A 19,523-nucleotide genomic window follows, 5' to 3' on the forward strand; every position below is an offset into this window, starting at 1 on the left:
CACGGCGACTTGTGTACATCTTGCCTCCATGGTGGCCCCGTGCCCATGATGCAAGTTCTGATGACCAGATGTGTGAGGATGGGGAGAAACGGGCAGGCTTAAAATCTGAAGTCCAGCCCAAGGCTTGTCCTTATCACTGCCTGTCACTGCCATGGATCATCGTAGCGGGCCACACCGCATGCAGCTCTGTGCTCCCCAGCTGCCCTGGGCATCAGTAATGTTTGCTGGCCCGGCAAACAGGACACTCACCCCACCATCCCACCTCCTCCCTCTGCTCAGGTCAGGGTCTCCTCTCCTGGATGGTGCTGCACGGGTGCCGGGGAGAGTTAGCCGAGGTCTCCCCATGACACCATTTCCTCTAACCCTGTGCCCCAAAGTGACTGAAGGGGCCGCATCTAATGTCCTGTTCATTCCCTCTGCAGCCTGGCTTCCTGAGGACCACCTCAGCCTCTTGCTTGGTTGGCTTGGGGACTGCCACAGTCAGAGAAACTCGGTGGTAAGTGACTTTCACTGGATGGTGGAATCAGAGCAGATCTTCCAGAGAACGAGGCACATGGCCACTGGAGTCAGTTATTAAGTTTATAACGAGCGAGGGGCCCCTGTGGCTGGACAAACGTGACTTACTGTGGGTATGGCAGAACGTTTAGTGACAAGAGGCAGAAACAACCCAAGATGGATCAGGAAGGGACTGGGGGAGTTAATGGGCTCAGGAGCCAAACCCCAGGAAGGGTGGAGACCAGGGGATCAGCAGACAACTGGGGTTGTCATGACTCTCTCTCCTCTCATCTCCAGTGAGCAGCATCCCATCAGACACACTTCCTTATAATAGCTGGATGCTGGCAGCCACAGCACCAGGGCTCACAAGTTCCTGGCTTCCTGGGGAAGGAAGTGGGCATGGGAAGTGGGGCCACTCCATTGGCTCCACTGATTTGGTGGCCTGGATCACACACCCCGCACTGGCAGCAGCCTCATCCTCCCTCAGAGTCACATGGTTGAGCAAGGGAACATGCCCCAAAGAGGAAGGATACTGAGGTTCCAGAAGAGGCAAAGGTAGCATTCCAGCAAAGTGAAGGATGCCCGGGCCAGGAACACTTAGAAACCCTCTTCACCTAGGGCTCCTATACTGGCAGGACCTAAGCCTGTATGAGGACTATATACCTTCTATTACCTATATAGAGCCCTTTCCTGGCTTCATCCCAAACCACAGGGAAGCTGGCAGGCAGTGGAGAGGGGGTGATGGTGCAGAGGCTCCCCTCTCCAGAGAGATGTGCTCTGAACATGGCCCTCAAAGCTTCGGCCTCAGAGAAATACACAGTCGCCTCAATGAGTGTGTGTACTTGTCCCCTAAGGCTGCCATAGCAAAATACCAGAGATTCGGTGACTTAGACACCAGACATTTATTTTTGGACAGTTCTGGAGGCCAGATGTCCAAGATCAAGGTGCCAGCAAGGTAGGTTCCAGGCTGAGGCCTCTTTTCTGGGCTTGCAGGTGGCCACCTTCTCTCTGTGTGCTCACATGGCCTTTATTCTGTGCATGGGGATGGGGGCAGGGAAGATTGGTCTTCCTCTTCTTATAAGGACACCAGTCCCATCAGATTAGGACTCCACTCTTAACACCTCAGTTAACCTTATTACCTCTTAAGGACCCCATATCCTGAAGGTAAGGCTTCAGCTTATGAAACTGGCAGCTAGAGCAGTGCGCCGTGATGAGTGGGGGCAGCAGAAGAAGCCTGCAGGTCATCGGTGCGTCGGTCAGCGGGCACTGCCCAGTCTTGGAGCACAGTCAAGCAGAAGCATGGTGTGCTGCAACCAGGCCCTAGTCAGGCCCCCTGACCTTGCCCTTTGAGCCATCCTGCATCCTCTCTGCTACTCTGACCACCCCAGGGAGCAGACCCTGAGATAGACTTTAAGCTCCAGGAGTTCTATTAGGGGACTGGGAAGGAACAGTGCAGGATGTGGCAGTAAGCAGGTTATTGCTAGCAGCGACCCGCGGGCACCCCTGGGGCACTGCAGACCTCAGAGTTGCCCCACCCAAAAGGTGGAAAGGTGTGGACATCCCTGCTGAAAGCTGCTCCTGGGGTGTTGGCTCCCAGATGTGTAGCAGCACATGTTCCATGGCCAGAGGGACACACAGGCAGAGTTGCAGTTACAAACAGTAAGATGCTGCTGGTGTGGGGCCACAGTGAGTGACCTGGGGACACGGGCACACCAATGGCACACTCTCTGAGCAGGTACTTCTATGGGGCGGTGAGCAGCCCCAAGTGACCAGAGAAGGAGGACCCCCAGCAGGGCTTGGTCCCAATGGACAAGCCCAAGCCTCATTCAGAAATGACCAGAAGCCACCAAGGGGTGCTGGGTGTCTCCCGCCAGACACTCTCCTGCCCCCCCTGTGAGCGCATGAAGCTTGGTGCCCAAGAAGTAGCACCACCCCAGAGTACAATCCCCCTCCCGGGTCTGTGTCTGCTGCAGAACCGGGACACAGACTCAATCTGCCGTGTTAAATCAAGTCAGATAATTCTACTGTCTGCATCATAATTAACTTAACTTTCTTCACAGGAATACATTACAGCAAAATATATTAAGGAATTTTTTTAAAAAAGAAAAACCATTTTCCTCACTAGTATTATTTTCAATGAGCTAAGTGATGTTAGTTTTGAAATTGCAATCGGCAGAGAAAGCACGCGCGCACAGAGTAATGGACAATTTTAATTTTCAACAATTGTGATTGTGTGAATAATGCTACTAATAGCTTCCATGGTGGTTTATATTCATTTGCCTAAAGCCAAACCCCAGACTTCTCTACTGAAGAATAAAAAGGTGAGTCGGGCCAACCGGTACACGTCTTGTGCCTCCCTCCCCCTCCTCTGGAAAACCATTCTGTGCTGTGCCCATTTATCAGAACCATGCGGTGTTCTGGGCCTTTACTGGGGAGCAGAACAGTTTGGGGAAGAACTTATATTTAGACCCTCTGGCTCATGACCTGAATCGAGTATCAGGGGGTGGGGGGAAAGCTCTGTCATTCCCTGCAAATGACTCTCCACTGCCACAATTATGAATCGCTCCAACACAAAACATTCAAATGGACAGCAGCAACCGGCACGCTGTGGGCTCCTTTAAAAATAAGCCCCATTGTTCCCCAACCGCCTATTAATAGCTAGAAAAGACATCTGTTCCTAATTTGGTCTTCTCAAATCAAGAAATCTTCCCTTCACTTCCCTCCGGGGCCAGGATGAAATCAATCAAGTGACAAAATTTATCAAGCACCAGGCACATTCCAGCCCAGAGCTCAGAGAGAAGTCTGCAGTCTAACCCAAGCCACCCGAAGGCCAGTGGCCAGAGGAAGCGTGCACCGCCTCTCCAGTATCGACGTCCTCCCACACTCAGCACTACAAAGATCTCTAAGGAAGACCCCTGTATGGGCTAGTCGCACCCCTTTGGTATTCAAGACCCCAGCTCCACCACCAAGGGCTGGCTGTTCCACCAGACTCCAACTCCAAGCAGAGCTCCCCTGGGACTCCACCAGTGACAGGCTGCTCACGACCCCTCAGGGTGACTCTTCTAACCCCTGAATATCTGTGACTGCTAAACACACCTAAAACCCATCTCCCACAGGAGAATGGATTCTACTCTCAGAGGCCATATAGTTCATGTCAATTCTTCTTCCTATGTCAGTCCCTCGACTACCTGAGTAGAGATGTCTACCTACTGTCGGGACTCATCTCCCACTTGGATACCTGGATAGCAAGGGGCTCGTGATGGACCCAACTCCCAGAAAGGACAATAGAGTCTAGTGACATGAGCCACATGGCGGCCCTCCCTCATTCCTGGGAGTGTTCATGTGCCACCTTCCATGCCCGTTCTTGCAGCTCCAGACCCACAGCACGCCCGCCATTGCTCTGACACTCCACACCCTCCCCCACACCAGGGCCTTTGCCAGCTCTTCTCTCTGCACAGCATGATTTTTCTCTGGCTTCTACATGGCTTGTCCCCATCTGTCCTCCAAATCCCTGGTCCTTGGAGCAGCCTTCACTGACTGCCCTGCTGAAGGGCACACCCTGACATGCCGAGGCATGCCCCTCTTTTTAAATTCTTTGCAGAGCAGTGAGCACTGCCTGCTCTATTTCTCTTCTTTCTTAGTCACGTGTTTGTTATCTGACTCGCCTTCTAGAATGTAAGACCATGAACAAGTGCAGAGTAAGAACTCAATAAATGGTTGTCATCTGAAGAAAGAACAGTTTTCCAAGCAAAAGAAACAGCAGCCAGAGTCAAAGCACTAGAGAAGCCATGGAGCCTGTTGGTTCTGAGCACAGGCTTTGGATGGAGAAAGATCTAGGTTGGCCAGCTGTGTGGCCTTGGGCAAGCTCCCTGACCATCCTGACTCTTGGTTTCTGCACCTGCAAAAGGAGGACCATATAGCACATGCTTCCCCTTGATGTGAGTGAGGTGGTGCTTGCAGAGCACTTGGTATAAGAGCAAGGTGTGTCCTGAGACAAACCCTCCATCCATGAGGCTATGGTTAGTAGTGGGGAAGCTGTGGTCGGAGCTGGGGCCGCCCAAGGAGCCCCACATTGCAGAGGGAGATGAGGCAGGCAGGGTGGCGGGAAATATGAAAGCTTCTGTCCTTGACTACTGCACAGTGTGAGGGGCTGCCCAGCCCCTTGGAGCTGAGGGTGGAGTGGGCAGAAATAAATGCCACCCCTGAGGCCCAGGCTGGGAACCTGCCCCTGACTCAGCTGTTTCTCACTGTTCTCCTTTCTGCCCTGCGGAGGAGCTCCCAGCCCACTGGGGGCCTTGAGCTCAGAGGAGCGGACAGAAAGGGGAGCAAATCCATAGCTGCTTTCATCGGCTGCTTACATCCCCTGAGAGCAAGGAGGCCAGTGAGAAAGGAACAGGCCTTCAGCATCCCTTTCAGGAGGCCCAGAGCCTCCCCCTCTGCCCATGCGGGTCCCCTAGGTGGGGCTGTGGGAGAAGGCAGATGCCCTGGAGATCCAGGCTCTCCGGGCCTGCCTCCAGGCTCCCCCGGGCCTGCCTCCAGCCTCATAGACCCAGTGCCCCCTGCGGCTCCTGGGACGGGGCCAAGCTGCTTCCGTTGGCCCCTGGTTCCCCAGTACACAGCAGGGATTGTGTGGCCTGCGGCAGGCGCTGAGCCACAGCTGAGGGGACAAGGCCCAGCTGTTCCTGGAGACAAGCGGGCAGCTTTCTTCCCACATGAAAAGGGAACCTGTGTCCCCTGGGGGAGGGGAAGGAGGAGGAGGAAAGGGGCCAGGGGATGCCTGGGCAGGGCTGTAAACACCCCTCCTCAGGGTCCCCACTGTGCCCCAGAGTGGGCCAGGTGGGGCCAGGAAGGGGAACTCAGCATCAGGTCCTAAATCAGCTTCCTAGGTTTGGCCATGGCTGAAGCCCGAGGCCTGGCCTGTGGTCCTGACCCCCCTGGGCCTGCCCCTTCCCACTCTGGCCCCAGCTTCTTCACTGTAAAGAGGGAATTGGAGTGTTTCTCCCATGATCCTTGCAAAAGGGCAGATTCAAGGAAGGGGAAGAACGGTTTTCTATGAAGGCTGGTCTCTCTGCTTGGAGAGGAAGCAGGACACAGGACACATGAAGCACCTGAATGGCTCTGCTGTAGGACCCTGCATCTGCTTGGCAGGTAGACCAGCATGGTCCAGGGAATGTTGTGGGCAACCACTCACACGTGCAAAACCCAAGACCCCAGGAAGGCACCCAAGAGGTGCTGATAGCAAGGTTAAGACAGACCGTGCCCCCAGAGCCCAAATGCTCCATCACAGAACATGAGGGCCTTCAGAGCCCTCGTTGTGAAAACTCACTAAAAATATCCAAAGTCAGGTCTCTTTTTATGTTTCCTCTTCCCTGGGTTTTATTAATCAAACACTTCATTCTTTAGGAATAAGGAATATTTCTACACCAGTCTCCACACACACATACACACACACACACACACACACACACACACACACTCCCCAGGGCAGCCCAGGGAGGGGCCTGTTCCCCTGGATTTCACTGCAGGTTCCAGGTCTGGATGAAGACAGTCTGGATGACCTTCATGAGTTCTAGGTCCTCCAAGGCTCAGTGGCAGAGCACTGGGACCTATCCTCCCAGGAGGTCACAGTCCGTGTCACAGAAGAGGGACACACAATGTGCCAACAGGGTTGGAAGAAGAAACCATGAGCACTTCAGGGAGAGCTTCTAGAAGGGGGCTGAGCCTTATAAAAACCAGCTATGGACCACTATTCAGGGAGTGATTTTTAGTCAGGGATAAAGACCGGGACAGATACTACCAGGACTCTTCCAGTCTTAACAGACAGACACTGGGGTCTTGGATATGAAAACAAAATGGGAAGGTACTGGCTAGGGAAGTGAGGACTATGGGGGTGCACCTCTCTCCAGGCATGGCTGAACCAGGGACATCAATAACATCATAAGATGATCTTTCTATGGGTCAGCTCTGGCTTCTCCCCCAAGGATGCAAAGGTGGCTCTGGCCATCCTCACAGCCCAGCACTGTGGTGACCAGGGAGTGCTGCCTTCCTGATGGCTGTGGCCAAACTCCTCATTATGACATGCACATGACGTCCAGCCAGTGCCCTGTGGATCTCTGAGCCTATTACCATGGACAGGGCTCAGAGTGCTCTGACTGGCAAGATCTGGGTCACATTTACATCTCTGAAGCAGGGAATGGTCGGCCCCACTCACTCCAGAAGAATAGGGTGTGGGGGGAGGAGTTATCTCCATTTGGAAAGAGCTGTAGGCTTTTCCCTTAAAGATCAGTTATTCATGGCCCTGTTGGCTCAGAAGGTAGAGTTTGAGCCCTGCATCTGGTTCTGAACACTAACAGTGGGGAGCCTGCTTTGGATTCTCTCACTCCCTTTCTATCTTCCCCTCCACCACTTGCTCTCTCTCTCTCTCTCTCAAAATAAATAAACTTTTAGAAAAAATTAACTATTAACTATAAATGTGAACAGCAAGCCAGTATCACCTTCCTCCACAATGTGGGGACTGGGGGGTGGAAACTTAAAGAGTAGAGAGAATGAGGCTAACGTGCAGAGAAAGAGCCTAGGGAGAGAAACAGAACAAGAGTTCCTGGATCAAGCTCTGCCTGAAATCTATTCCAGTTCTGTGAATCAACAGACCTCTTTTTTGTTTGTTTCAGGTAATGTGAATTATTTTTCTGTCACTTGCAACCAAAATGAAGACATGTTTAAATTCCTGTCTTCCCAGATAAATGGTGAGCTCCAAAAGATCGGAAATCATATCTTCTCCAACTCTGTACACCCCATACCAAGCACAGGATCTGGCATGGGTAGAATGCTTAATGGGCGCTTGTTGAATGAATGAAAAAGTATTGATAGTGATGACAATGATGAGGTCTTCTTTCCTCGCTGCCCTCTGCACATTCTTAGCATTTGTAGAGCACATTCCTGCACTCCACTGTGCCTGCACACAGCATCGTACCCACCCCTCACAATAGCCTCAGATTTGGGGTGCAGCAGGGGGGCTGGCTCCCCATTCTACAAGAAGAATGAGGGCTGAGGAAATTGTCACCCAGCCATCTTTCCTCAGGGATTGTCATTTGTTGCATGTTGATTATAATGTTTTTGAGAGGCCCGTTTATGATACTAGGGAGCCACCTTTTGGACAGGTGGTGTCCCTGCCTCCTCAGAGGGTGTCCCCTCTCCAGAGTCTCCCTAAAGCTGTCGATATACCCAGGCACCTACTGATAGAGGGCTTGTGCAAAGCAAGGCGGCAAAGCCTCGGACACGTTTTAAGAGTGAGATAGAAATCGTTAGCTCCCATTTTAATTTAACAAGCCCAATTTTATAAATAAGAGTGAGTTTTCCCAGGCTATTATATCTAATTATGCATTTACATCAATTCACATTATGCGGTTCTTGAAATGTTAATACCAAAGGCAATTTTCTGCTGACGGGTGGCATGGAGAAGAGCTTGCTTCACATTACAAGTCAATATTTTTGGAAATAATTACCCAGTTGCTCACTAGAGTCTGCACTGACTAACCCAGTAGCTGTGTCTACACAGCCCCCAATTTGAGATGTTACGAGGGGAGATCCCCCGACAGGGAAGGAAGGTGGGAGGGACTGAGGGCCCCCCCGCCCCCCCACTGAGTGACGAGTCCTGGCGGCCTCTACTGGCTGGTGGAACAGGCTTCACCCTGGCTCCACCTAGAACCAGGACTGTGTCCTCTGACTGTATCACTAAACTGCTCCAGAGCTCAGACTTTCATCTGCAAGATGGGAATGACACTAGTAACTCTCTCCTGGGGCGTAAACACATTTACACCTTCACTCATTTGTTTGTTCAAGAAATGCTTACTGCAGGTTACTCTCTGCTGGGCGCTGGGTAGATACACAATGCAGGGTAATGAAGATTATGCAGAGAGTAAAGCCCACTGGACGTCACTCTTGTTCCTGAGTGATGACACATCTGACGGAGGTCAGCAGCCACAGACCCCCAAGGGGGCACCAGAAGGACCGCCCTCCAGCACACAGCCCCAGGAAATTTTCACAGGGCTTCTCCCAAGTGGGAGGCAAGTGCTAGGTGCTGGGGCCATGGGACAACTAGGCATCATCCAGGAAGAGGTGGCAGAGGCCAGGTCGGGATGGTGGTTCATGAGATGAAGAGAAATGGATAAATCTGAGAGATATCCCAAAGGTCAAATCACAAGCTGCTCCCACCCTGGGAGCAGCAGAGAGAAAGGCATTGAAACCCCTCCTGCCAGGCTATAGGGAGGGTCAGGCCAGTTACTAAGCCAGAGATAACTACCAGGTTCATAGAGGACCAGGCTTTGGAGAGGGTCAGGCTGGTCAGGTTCCCTTGTGACATGTATGTGGAAGTGCACACAGACAGAGGACCACCTCCATCTGTGGAGGCAGAGAAGAGGGCCTGGGCTCAAGCTGCCAAGCCTCCAATGCCCAGTGGCTCGGCAAAGACAGCCAGCCCCCTATAAGACAGGTAACACAGCCAGTAGACAGGTAAGACAGCCAGTGCAGGAAGAGGGAAACCAAGAGCTGCGATCACAAAAGCCAAGGCTAGAGCTTCAGGAAGAAGAGAATGTGTAGAAGGTCAAGATATGGACTAAAAAGTGTCCCTTACACTTGAGAACATTGAGGCACTGAGGTATCTCACTGGGAGCCATTGCACTAAAGGCATGGAGTGCTGGCCCAGCCTGAGGAGGACTGGACAGTGAGGACACAGACACAGACCTGCCCCAGAGGAAGGGGAGAGAAAGGTAGGTGGTGGTCTCTGTCAGCCTCTGCAAGAAGGCCTGGAATGACACAAGCCCTCATTCTCCCCAGCCTGGGGCTCTTAAGCCCAGAAGGGAGGGACAAAGCAGGCAAGGCAGGACCTATGGCCCAGCACCTTCTTCTTGTGTATGAGCCCAGCCTCCTCACCTGTAGAAGGGAGAGGAATTCTAGGCACAAGGAGGCTGTGAGGGTGACAGGGTGTGGATCCTGGCTGGCACCAGCACCAGGCCCCAGCCCTCCAAAGCCAGTGCAGGTGACAGATCTAGGACTGGGGTGGGGGTGGGGGAGCCAGATTGAGGAACAGCATCCTCACCCAAACTTGAAATGGATGGAAAACTCAGGTGAGTCTGAAAACTCCACAGGGCCATATCTCATAGGAAGCTCTAGTCTCACAAGTATCCCTAGAGGGTGCACAAGGGAGCTGCCCAATCCTCTATGTCTCCACGGGCTTCAGATAAGGCTTGGCTGGGAGAGGGAGAGGGCTCCACCAGACTCCTGCAAGGACAGCTGCAGCTGGGCTGGGGCTGGTAAGAGGTGAGCCCCGGAGGCCCAGCATGCTAAACCCATGAGGCAAACAGGACCTCTGGGCCAGGGTGTAGGCTGCAGATCCTGGAGGTTTATTTTTGTGGTGGAACCAACATTTCAAAATTAGATCCTGCATAGAAACCTGGATTTCCACCTTCACTAGAAACACTGGAGCATCGGGCCACCTCTAGGTGGGGCATAAGAGCACCAGTTGCCCCAGTCCTCCCCCCTCCCCAGTGATCCCCACCAGTCCCTTTGCCCTTTGCAGTTCTGCCTGGGCCCCGGATGGCCTCAGACCTCGCACCTTGAAGAGAGGTATTGGACTGCAGCCTGCCCAGAGTCCCCATCCACTCACCCACCGAGAGCAGCCAGGCAGGAGAAGGGAGGGGTGGGGGAGAGGGAGGAGGAGTAGAAGGAGGGATGGGGAGAGGGAGGAGGAGGGAGGAGGAGTGAGGAGGAGTGGAGGGAGGGATGGGGAGAGGGAGGAGGAAGGGGGAGGGAGGAGGACGAAGGAGGATGGAGGAGGAGGGGGAGAGGAAAGGGGAGAAGGAGACATTGAAGAGGGTGGGAAAATCTGGGTCTCCTGCTTCCCATTTCATGCCCACAGGAGGCAAGCAGGAGGCCCAGTCAGCCACCTGGCTGCAACTTGCCACCCAGCCTTCGTGTGTGACACACCAGCCTGCACGCACACACTCCACATGCATACACACCATTTGTGCACACACTGGGCATATGCACACCACTTACACACATCTATGCTGTCTGCCACACCAGTTGTCCCTGCAAGCAAATGCTGTCTCTGCACACACACACACACACACACACACAAACACACACACAGAGGGCATGCTGTCTGGGCACAGGCATGCCAACTGCACACATATGAGAGCTACACCATCCGTAATAGGTACACTTGTGCATGTGTGGACACACACACACACACACACACACACATCCTCCCTGCAAATGTGTTGTCAGTGCACATAAACATTGCAGGTGCCCACCTCCTGTGCCCTGAGGTCACACCCCTGGGACCCCAGGTCCTGGAAAAAGGGATTCGGTAGAAGGCTGGGCTCATTTGGAGAGTGTGCCTACACCAGATAGTCTTTGAGGGGACAGGCTGCTTGCTGCAAGACATGTGTGCAAACCACACAGTGACAGAGGATGGCAATGCCTGACGGCAGGCCCCAAGGGTGCTACCCTTCCAGCCCCTCCCCTGTCCAGAGATGGGGATGCAGGAGTGTGGAGAGCCATGCCCCTTTGGTTTACTCCAGGTGCACTCTGCCACTCTCACCATGAAGCACCCCAGCTGTCACCCTAAGCTCTGTCACTTTGCACAAATGTACCGCCCACTGCCCCTCCTTCCCCTCAACTTGGCCACCATGGTCTCCTCCCACCTGTCCCCAGCTGGGGGTTCCAGGAGCCATGCCCGGGCACAGGCCGCAGTGCTGCCATCCTGTGGGGCCAGTGCTCTCAAGGACCCCCACCGGGAGCTCCACAAACACGGAGCCCACCAGAGTCTCCTTCTCCTTGTCCAGGCTTGCCCTTCCTGACCCACCTGCAGAGCCCACTGTGAGCCACACACCCACCAGGCACTCTCGAAAGGCTTGCCAGGCTGGGTTGAAACTCTGAATGCCACTTCTCTAAAGTGCCACAGAGCAAGATCAGACCTTGACAAAAATTCACACCCGTTCTGCACCCTTGCCAGCTCCCTGACCTGAAATGAGCAGGACCGGTGTCCTGTTCTCTGGGGACAGCAGGGAGCTGAGCAGAGAGAGGAGGAACAGGGCACAGGCCAGTGTGGCTGGGGGCCTGGTCTCTCCCCAGCCTCACACCTCTTCCCAAACAGAGAACCTTATTCAACAGCATTTTTCCGCCCTTGGAAAGGGAAAAATGACATTTTGAAACATTACTGTGAAAAATTAATTTAGGTCTGAAGCATCAAAGACGTTTTGCAAACAAAACGAAGGCATTTTGTGGCTGGCTACTGCCCGAGTTTAAATCCCCAGGTGCCTGGGTCCAGTCAACAGGCCCTGGGGGGAGCAGGAACCATACCCACCTGAAACAGCTCTCCTGGAGGAAAGCCGTGGCCCAACTCCAGAGCCCAGAGGATGAGAGAGCAATCACATGCATGCAAAGCCAAGGCAGCCCTGGCTCCCCAGGCAGAGTGACCTTTTGTCAACTTCGGACGGGAACACAAATCTGCCGTCACTCTGGATCGGCCTTGATTGGATCAAAATCCCATTGGAAAACAGGGGGGAAAGGCAATAAAATCTCCAGAATTGATATTAAACCACTGACATTTCACAAACCGAGCAGCTCTGGCAGCTGCCAGTCTACGGGCGGGAGGAACTCTAAAGGGGCAAGTCAGGCGTGAAGGTCACGGCGGTGCGGAGGAGACTCTCCCAGACCCGGGCATCAGCACCGAGGGACCAGGAGCCCAGAAGGCCAGGGTCCAGTATGCTCAGGCCAGGGTGGGGGCCCCTGCCTGGTGGTCCCGTCTCTTCTGGACCCACACATTTGCCCAGGTGCACCCCAGCAAGGGACAGCTGACCTCCAGGGCCATCCAGACCAGATGCTCTGTGGCTCTGAAGCCAAAGATGATGTCAAACTCGGAGCTTGAGCCTGTTCCCCTGACCCTGGTCCTGTACCTACTGGAGCCTAACAGTGAGGAGGGGCTGCCGTCCAGGATGAAACCAGGAAAAACAGACATTCCTTTGAGAAATCTGCCAGGAGCTGTGCCCCATCCCCCTGCCATCCAGCGCACATTAAGCACCTGCCACATGCCGGGCAAAGTCCAGGAAGATACAGGCCAGTGTTCTTTTCCTGCAGGTAACCCAACTGGGGCAGGAGCAGGGAGGCAGGCTGAAACAAGGTGCTACCAGAAGCAGGCGCCTGTGTCTGCCACTATGTGTGCACAAGGAGGGGGACCCGAGGGCCCTCATGTTTGCTCCCAAACTCTGCCAACTCTAAGCACAGACCTATGTGTGCTGGCCTCACAGGGAAAGCAGGAGGGACAAGGAGGCCCTGTCCAGAGCTCAGGGAGCCCAGGAAGCCCCTCCAGAGGTGGCAAATCCTGCCATCTCCCCCTCCCCCACCCATGGCAATGGCAGATGTCACTTATCCATGACAGCAAGCTTTCCTGATAAGCCCAGATGTGGCCTCAGAGTACTTCTCAACACAGAGCCCCAGTAGCCTCCAGAACCTCACGGGAGTCGGCCTGTGGGGTGACAGCAGGGCTGAGCCTTCCTGAAGTGAGAGCTTAACCCAGTCATAAGGGGTGCTCTGAGTGCAGGCAGGAGAAGGACATCATGAGGAAGGCTTCCTGGAGGAAAAGTCTGGCAGCTGGAATCAGTCAGAAGAGCAGGTGGACAGGCAGGTGGGCAGACCCTGGGCTGGAGCAGGGCTGGTGTGCCAAGACCACAGGGCTCCAAAGTGGGATTGCAGGAAGCAGCCTCAGTCCAGCCCTGGGGCTCCCAGAAGGGGCAGGAGGTGAGCCTTCCCCAGACCTGTAGGTCCCACTGTGGCTCAGGATGGTGGTAGGGACAGAGCGCCCATTCTGCTTCCTCACTCTTCAGAGCCATCCACAAGTAGTGGCACCAAGGGCGGCACCGCCTGGGCATGGGGGTAGCTGCCTGAGGACTGCAGTACCTCCTGATGACCCCAAGTCCCCCACGGGGATGCTTTGCTCAGAAGTTTCTAGGTGGTAGCCTGGAAAGATGCCAAAACCTTAGGGCCCTGGAAATAGAGCCGTCGGTCAGCCTGACAGGAATTTCCTGAGCTGCTCCTGGGGCCCAGAAATGCAGAGGACACAGGACCACAATCATCAGCATGAGTGATCCCCATGACAACTCACAAAGCTACTTGGTGGGCATCAGCTCTTTTGAACCCCACAAGGGCCCTGGGAGGTAAGGATCGCGGTGCCCTCTGATGGGGAGGTGAGACTCAGCTCAGCGTGGCAGGGAGACTCAACTACGACACACCAGGCTTCAACCACTCCATCGCTGCCCCAACAGCACCACCCCAGGGCCTTCATTCCCTGACCATGAGGCCAACTCCTCACAAGGCTGGTCAGTCACAGACACAGGGGGGCTGCCATAGGCGCCTCTGGCCCCCAAAAACATCTCCACTGGAACCATCAAACAACATCTCGCCACAGGGGAGACCTTACCGTGGGTCTGGAGAACGCATCGGAGCCGGAGCCCTGACCCTCTGTCCGACCCCTGGCCATTATTAGCCAGCTCTGTGTTTTCTAATCAACATCCTCACCATTAAGGTGAAGAAAGCACATAGGGAACTAACAGGGTTTTATCTCAAACAGATCGATCTGCTCAGATCCGTCTGGCCCCGGCCTCTTAATTCTCCATAATGTCAAAGCAATTTTTGGTTAAGTATACAGCCTGTCCTCTACTAAATTAAACTAATAGATCTAGTGGGAAATAAAACCCCAAGTGCATTGGGAATATTAAAAATTAAAAAAAATAAACTCTTCATGGGTCTGTAAGATTTACTTTGGCAAATGATTAAATAAATAACACAGAGACAGGCTGTAATAAGATCCATTAGTGGACACTCAGCTCCACTGGTCACCTCCCCCCGCCCCTTCTGTACCACCCTGCCCAAGCACCCGGGCTCAAGGATGGCCAGGCATTTCCCTGAAGTCCCCCGCCCTACATTCCTCACAACACAAAAGCCAGCAAGACGTGCACTTTAGTGTGTGGATCTCTGCTGGTGGTGGTTCTACACCTCAGGTGCTAAGCCAGCTGCCGCAAACACTTTATCTCAAAAATCAATGCTCCTGTTTCCCCCCCTGCTGTCAGCATGGCTGGGATACCCTCTTTACAGATAAGAAAAGTGAGGTTCCAAGAGGCCAAGGCAAGACCAGGATCTGAACCGAAGCCCATCTGATTCCATAACCCCGGACCCCACCTTGCTCTGCTTTGTTCTAATCTGCTTTTGACTTAATTTTTCATTGAGCCATCAATAACCTAGGCCAGGAGGCAGGATCTTGCTCATCATAGACGGCGTCTGAAGCCCCCAGAGCCTGCCCAGCTGCTGTTCCTGACAAGCCTGGCCCAGCACCTTTGGGCATGTTCATGGGCGGTGCAGAAGAGAAAGGAGGTAGGGTGGGAATTAAAATCACGTTTTGCAGTTGGGGAAACTGAGGTTTGGGGGCTTTCCCAACCAAACCCCAGTGTCCAAGGCACCTCAGACAGGCCAGGGAGGGTGGGACAAGGCATTTTTCCCCCGGGACTCAAACACTGTGGGGCTCACCCTAAAACTTTCACACCTTCCTCATGCCAAGTGTGCTGTTTGTCAGAGCCAGCTCTCAAGCGCAAAGAAAGTGGGGAGATGACAAAGGAGAGGGAGGTGAGGTCTCATCACAAGGCCCCTGCTTGGAGCTAGATCCAAATAAGGAGAGGTCTGTGACAACGCCTAGCTCCTGCCCCCACCCCCCACCCCGACGCCCCATCCTATCCTTTCCCCAGATTGCCAGCTTCCCTGCTCCCACCACTACCTCACGGTGCCCTCAGTCAGACCTCCTCCTTGCTACCTTCAATGCTAGTCAATGGTCTCGTCACACAGGACTCTTCTCATTGCCGCACCAACTCCCCAGATCTCCCGCCTCCACACCCCTGCAGAGGCTGCTACTCATCTGGGATGCTGACACACCCTACCCACACCCCCACTGAAGCCAGTCAAACTCCTCTCTGCGCACATTCCTGAGCAAAAAGGCCACACATCCATGAAGTCTTGCCAGAGGGGACCCAGCTCCCACTATTTGCTTCCCCGTTAGGCTCTAAGCCCCATGACCAGAGCCATGTCCTGTTAATCTCTGAGCCCCATTGTTCTAGGCACAGAAATCCTTCCTGTGCCTGGAAGGCCACATGTGCCCTCACCTGCCTCCCTGTCCCAACTGTGCACCCTTCACTTATGAGGCTCTGCCACCTTCTATTCTCCAACTCCCCACCTTGCCCTGCCCTTGGCCTTCACCCTTGCCACGTCATTCTGCCTGAAGCACTCTGACTCTCCCAGGTCTCTGCCTGTCTGTCCACTTCAGGTCTTCCTGTGTCCACCAAGACTCCCACTAGGTATGTCCGTGTGTGCGCGAGTGGGCTGCAGGTTACGTGTTACACACCACTGAGATGATCAGTCTTCGGTTTTGTTTTTTCTTTGCAGGTGTGCCTCTGCCCCCTTCTGGGCTGAAATGCAGGTTCCGTGCAGGCAGGATGCCGCGGGGTCCCCAGCACCCTGCAAACTGTAAAGTCCATACCCACAGGTATGTGCTGGATAAATGAATACTGGGCTCTCAGGACATGCTGGCTGGGTAAATGTCTGAGGTGAAGCAGGCAGGCTCTGCCTAGAGTTTCTCCTCTCATTCCATCTCTCCAGGCAATCCACAAGCCCAATCAATCCTGTTTCTGACAAGCAAACAAACAGCCCCAGGCACAGGGAACCCTGAGCAGTGACACCGACACAGCAATGACAGCCCAGACCTGGGACTGCAAGCCATGCCTGCTTCTCAGAGCGCGCACGGGCAGGGACAGGGCAAGGGCAGACCCACCTCGCTGATGGCCCCAAGGCCCGGTGTGAGCAGAGGATGCTCTCTTGTCTCCATGTGGGGGTAGAAGACGACAACAGAAACCCAGACTGTGAGCTTTTCCGCTTGCCTTCCCCGTGTCTTAGGGGCACTCAGTCATCAGTTCCTCCCCATCATCCAGGCAGAGAGGGCCATCCTCCACCATTTGGAGCAGCTGACCTGACATTTGCCCTTGGATGGCAGCATTCCTGGGGCTGGACTTCAGGCCCTTATCCCCTGACAGTGAGGCCAGTGAATGACTAAACTGGCCAAAAATAAAAGCCCCCATAAATCTGGTATTTTCCTTTAAGCTGTCGGGTACACAGAGTGTGCCGGGATTATTGATAGAAAAGTTTATGGATGGGTTGCATCTTAAAATCAAAATACATTACCCAAAATCAATGTTGCTGTACGAGGCACGGGGAGGACAGGAAAGGTCAACCGAGACAAGAATATCAAAACCAAAACTCCAAGAGGACCTCAGCATTAAAATAAATAAATTTTGAAAGTGAGTTGCAGGAAACACATTCACTTAAGGGCTGTAATTTAAGGGTACTTTCACGAAAGGCTGGGCAGTCTTTTTAAATAACACTTTTTGAAGTGCCTTTGAGAGTCTAGTGAATCCATCCACAAAATGGTATTGACAAGCACAGCATACCCCAACTGGCAGCCAGATCACAGCAGCACAAAATGACAACGGGCAGGACAGAGCGAGGTAGACTCGGGCAAGCGCCCATGCACAGCCCCATCGGTGGGTCAGGTACACTGAGGGCCTACTGGTCACGTTACAGGAGGGTTCACCTCCAGGCCCCTCTACACAATGATCCTGCAGGCATTTTGGAGCCTGTGGAGGGAGAAAGGGAAAGAAAAACCTTGTAGTCTAAAGGGTGCCTGTCACTACCTACTGATGAGCTGTTGATGAGTAGACAACAACAGTTTCAGAGACACAACAGTTCTGAAAAGTCTCTCAAAAGTCCATCAGTGGGAAACCAGCCTCATTTCACATGACCAACATTTCCTCCAAACAGGGCTTTGGAGAGAGCTTTTTGGAGAGAGCTCTTTGTGGGAGCCCAAGGGACTGGCAGTTGGCAGGGGTGAGTGGGGTGAGTGACTGTGTCTCCAGAGAGAAGTTTCCTTTTGAGAAGGGAGCAAGAGGAGCAACACACGTGCCCCGTCACAGATGCCTTCTTTAGAGCCTCCGACTGAGACCACATCCCACAGGTCACTGCAGATGTGGCGAGAAGGAGCCGACTCCCCTGCAGAAGGGGGGAAAGATGCAAACAACAACCTTCCCGCCACAACCAACAACACTCTTAGTTGTAACATTTACTGAGCCTAAGCAAGGGTTGGCCCCACTGGGAGTTAGAGACCCAGAAAAGAAGGGCACAGCTGCTGCCCTCGCAGTCCGCCAGCGGGGACGGGAGAGCAAACAGTCTCTCCGGACACGGGACTGCTGTGCACCTTGTAACAAGCAGGGAAGAAGCTGTGAGACAAGTTCAGGCTGCCATTAATCAAGGGCAGAGGGTCCCCGCTCTCCATACCAACTCCAGGTACTGAGAGACAAGAGTCTCACCTGGAATAGGGGAAATTTCAGTGTTTTGATTAAGAATTAGGACCCCAGACTAAGACAGATCTGAGCTGAAGCTTTACTCTGCCACTTACTAGCTGTGTGACCTGGAGCTAGTTCCTTAAGCTCTCTGAGTTTTAGCTACAGTATTTCTAAAATGCGGCTAAATCACAGTGCCTACCTCATAGGGTTGTTACAGGGGTTAAATGAGCTCATTCATTCACTCCAAAGTTTTTTACTGAGTTTCTATTCTACGCCAGACCCTGTCTAGATGCCACAGATGCATCAGTGAACAAAGCAGTCAAAGAGCCCCCATCCGAGTAGAGGCTACAGGCCACAAACAAGAAATACAGTAAATAAGGATGCTGTACCATATGCTGGAAGGCGGTTAGTACTAAGGAAAGGAGAAAAAAAGGAGAGCAGGTAAGCAGACTGCTGGGGAAAGGGGTGTGCAGATTGCACTCGAAATATGGTGGTCCCAGGGAGCCTCATTGAGAAGGCAGCTTCTTAACAAAAACCAGAACATGACAGAGTGTGTGAGCCAGGTGTCCGGGGAAGGAGCATCCCAGTCAAATGATATAGCTAGTGCAAAGGCCCCGGGGTAGAAGCACTGTTGCACTGTAGAAGTATGTTGTGCTGTAGGAAGGAAGCCAGTGTGGCTAGGGAGCATCATCAGGGAAAGGACAGAAAACATAAGATGAGGACATCGGGGCGGGGCAGAAAGGGAAGGCAGCCAGTTTGACCTTGCCAGCCATTACAATGCCGCTGGTGTTTATCCTGAATGAAAAAGGAGCCACTGTAGGGTTTTGAGCAGAGAAAGAGTGATCTGATTTCTGTTTGAGGAGGATGGCTTGACTGTCAGGTTGAGAACTAATGTGTGGAAAGTATATACCCAGTGCCCAATACATGGAAAGTGTATGAAACAGTATAGCTATTATTCTTGTTAATAATAACACCAACTCACACAATAGGCAAGATACACCTTACCCCACATGGTGGTACGGTTCAGAAGACTCCCAAATCTTACTGATAACATAGGTGTGACTCCCTCTAGCTGCAGAAATTCTCCCCCGTATATCCCTGATACTGGCCATCCATCTCTGCTTGCACCTGGTATCAGGCCAGGAGATTGCCCCTCCAGGCAGGCCACCGCACAGTGGGCCATCAGTTCTCTTGCCATCAGAACTCTGCTTGGTATCAGTCCCCAAAAGAATCTGCTTTCCTAGAATCCCATCAAGGTCCTGAATCTGTATAGCACAGTGCAAGTCTGCCCCCTCCCTTCAGATGCTGAGGACAGCAGTGGGGTCTGCAGGGTCTCACATTCAGCAACCCAAAGCAGTGTGTAAAGGAAGGTGAGGTTGCTAAGGAAAAGTTCCTGGTCCTACGGGGGAAAAAAATGGAGACAGCACCTGGCAACTGCCTCTTTGGGTTGAGTTCCCCAGAAAGAAACTATAGAAAGAAGAGGAAGGCCCTAGACATTCCTCCCTTCCCAGCCACAGACCTTGGCAAACAAGGGCTCTGTAGCTGAGCAGCAGTAGCCTGAGGATGTGGAAATGACTCCTTGGTCACAGATGA

Source organism: Lynx canadensis, chromosome E2 (assembly GCF_007474595.2).
Source record: "Lynx canadensis isolate LIC74 chromosome E2, mLynCan4.pri.v2, whole genome shotgun sequence".
Taxonomy (NCBI): domain Eukaryota; kingdom Metazoa; phylum Chordata; class Mammalia; order Carnivora; family Felidae; genus Lynx; species Lynx canadensis.